The sequence below is a fragment of the Aegilops tauschii genome, chromosome 4, assembly GCF_002575655.3.
Source record: "Aegilops tauschii subsp. strangulata cultivar AL8/78 chromosome 4, Aet v6.0, whole genome shotgun sequence".
NCBI classification, from domain to species: Eukaryota; Viridiplantae; Streptophyta; class Magnoliopsida; order Poales; family Poaceae; genus Aegilops; species Aegilops tauschii.
Window position 1 is genome coordinate 506,862,065 of NC_053038.3, and position 3,191 is coordinate 506,865,255.

Below are 3,191 nucleotides of genomic sequence, written 5' to 3' on the forward strand. Positions count from 1 at the left end.
ATGCTCATTGGTTGCGCTGGTGAGCTGATGGGTATGGCAGTATAGTGCAACAGTTATTTCGTCCTAACAAAAAAAAGCACTCCTTCCCACATGGTCTTTCCTGTAGGGATTTCCAACAGGGTAGAGTTCATGCGAAACTATGCGAATATATCTTTATCATGTCATTGTACTACACGACCTATCCCCTGGTGCCTTTTTACTTTTTTTATTAGCAGATTATACACAAACATGGTACGTGCCTTTCTAATTTTTCTGATCAAATTATAGACGTTCATGGTACGTGTCAAACCCTCATTTTTTACCTCTAAAAAAACCCATATTTTTTTCACGTGAGCGTGTCAAACCCACATTTTTTTTCTAGTTTAAGCATATAATTTATTCGCCCCTGCGCGCCGAGAATTAAAATTTTAAGTTAATTAGGCTCGATGGCAAAAGTTTCTCAACGAAGCCCATTTAACTACCCACAGTTCCACCCTAATCCCCATTATCTCATCTGGCGTCGCCCCGATCCAATCTTGCGCCGTCTCCTTCCTTTCACCGTCTCGATCCAATCTGCTAGCATCCCCCCTCCGCCGCTCCTCTCCAGCAGCCCCCACGCTCCCACTCCCGCCCCGTCCACCTCCGCCGCCCCCACCATCGACGCAACAACCACCGCCACCGCCGCCATCGAGACCGCGGAGGAAGCCGTTGCAGCACCGGTGGTGGAAGAGGCGCCGCCGACGCCGCAGGCAGCCGCGCTCGGTAGGAGCAGCCTCTGCACGGGACAATTCTCCACATGATCTGGTGACGCAAGCCGTCGACCCACCGGAAGTACTCCGTGTCGTGCGGCTGCTCTTCTGGACGCTCTCGGCGCTGCTCGTCCATGGCGTGATCTCCGCTACCGCTGCCTCCAACCACGCTGACCTCTTGCTCCAGTTCTTCCACTTGGCTTACAGCTGGGCGGGTTCTTGGCTTCTGGCCGGAGCCAGCCACCGTGGCGCTCCTCTACCACGCCCGCTGCATCCTCCTCGAGACCATGCCGCCCTTCTCTGTTTCCCTGACGAGGCCACTGTCGCAGGCATTTTGCAGCGCTGCTCCCATCCAGATGCTTTGTTGTGGCGCTCCTCCTGTCATTCTCTCCATTTAAATGTTTGAGCGAGAAATCAATGGCGCTTTCTGGCTGTGCGGGAGTGGACATGTTCAGCGTGTGTGGGATTTCTCAAGTTCAAAGCTGACATCGTCGATGAGAAGACTGAACCCAAGGTGAGCAAAATGTTTCTTCTTGTATTTTTGACGTGTTTACCCATGCTTCTATTAGTATGTGTATACTCTGGAGATAATGACTAACGTTGGCACCTGCAGCTTACCAACACTTAGATAGCAATTGATGTTTTTCAACTGAAATATGCAATCGCTAGGAGTTTTATACTTTTATTTTTCAATTACATGAGTGTAGCAACCATGAGCAGGACGGACTATTGGGGATATGATAGGCAAACAATTTGCTAACACAGAACATATATCTGAACAATGATAGCCTGATTAGCTGAAATCTTTTTGAGCAGGCTGAAGGTGGAGGAGGGCGTGGACGGGATTTGGTCCCAGCATTGCACTCAGAGATGCTCTAATATTTAAGGAGTCCTTGTTTCTTATATTATATTTTATCACATTGCCATCAAATTAAATTGCTTGATTGAGTAAATAGCTTCATAATGTACTAGTAAATCTTTGCTAGCATTATTGGCAAGTTTTTGTAAGTAATCTTTCTAGTCAAGCACTTGTGTATCATCTATAGTAATCTTAAGTTTTGCCATTTTTCTCTTCTGAATTTTCTCATCTTGTTTTCATAGGCTTACTGGCTGCGTCTTCTATGCTACTTGGTACACTCGTTAGACCCCAAAGCGATGAAACCTTCATTTTTTGTTAATACAATATTACGTGAAATGCTTATTAATAGTGCTGCTTATTTAAAGTACTACGTTACAGAATCTGTTTTGTTAATTTTTACCATCAATGCAAAGACAAACATGTATTTGCGTGCTAATTTTGCTACTTTATTACATTCATGTTTGTTTTAGGAAAGTACATATGCGCATGAAAAATTGTTGCATTGTCTAAGGTCCAATTCCAAACTAGTTGAAGTGGAATTCATTTAGTTAGTTTTATGACACATGCTAGTAAGTATTTTGCAATTCATTTAGTTCCACTCTTTTTCATCCTGCATGTTCTGCTACTACAATCATGCCACTAGTTCGGGAGAGTGAGAGGGAAAGGAGGGCATTCCTCGCGGAACATAAACGCATGGGTGATGTGTATGCTAAGCTAAGGGGTGCATTGATTACATGTACTTTAACCATTATACCTCTAGCTCAAGGTTATGCATGTTATCTTGTCAATTTTCATCTCATTATGATGCAACGTTGTTGTGTTTGTCATTTATAGGCATCGGGAGGAGTTAGCCGCAAGACTTGAAGCACAAGAGAGAGCATTTGAAGAGATACAAAAGAAGCAGCAAGAAGAATTGGAAGCTCTAAAGAAGATCCAACAAGAGAAGAATGAAGCCTAGGCAAAGAAGCAAAAGGAGATGGATAATCTGCTTGATTTTCTCTTGAGGGCTCAAGCAACTTAGCAAGCAACTCTGTAGTCCCAGTCCAAACCAGATGGTTCATGAAAGCCATCCTTACATTGCAATCATCAGGACAACATATGTGGTCTTTAGTTAATATTAGTTTTCATCTTGTCTATTGTCTATGTCAAACTTGAGTCAGTTTTTTACCGTCATTTTTGTTTACAGAATGATTTGGCTGATACAATCTCATATATAATATGATTTGTCTTACATATCAATTTATGATGTGATTTTTCTCTACAACTTTTTTATATAATATGATGTGATGTGATGTGAAGTAAATACTTATTTTCATCGCAATTTAGATTCGAAAGAAAGTAAATATATTTTGACGACTTCATCTACATCCATAATAAAAGTAGTGGCACTAGTAGTGGGATAGCCGCTCGGGTGATGATCTGGCATAATGTTAGTGACGTTGCCTTGTCATCGAATATGGTACAATATGGCATATTTTCTCCTAATATGTGACATTAATTGACCGTCATGGAAATAGGAAGTCGATGACGTTCTATATAATGTCACCGAAGGTCCCAATTTCGATGACGTTTTTGTGCGTGCGCCGTCACTAGGAGTAATCTGT

General features: G+C 42.7%; 1 long non-coding RNA gene across 1 annotated transcript; it reads left to right on the forward strand.

Moving 5' to 3' along the window:
- The first annotated feature begins 1,446 nt into the window (after positions 1 to 1,446).
- LOC120962627 (uncharacterized) lies at positions 1,447 to 2,826 on the forward strand. The gene is made up of 2 exons (XR_012182894.1): positions 1,447 to 2,323; positions 2,422 to 2,826. It is a non-coding gene; the product is annotated as an uncharacterized lncRNA (long non-coding RNA).
- The last annotated feature ends 365 nt before the right edge of the window (positions 2,827 to 3,191 follow it).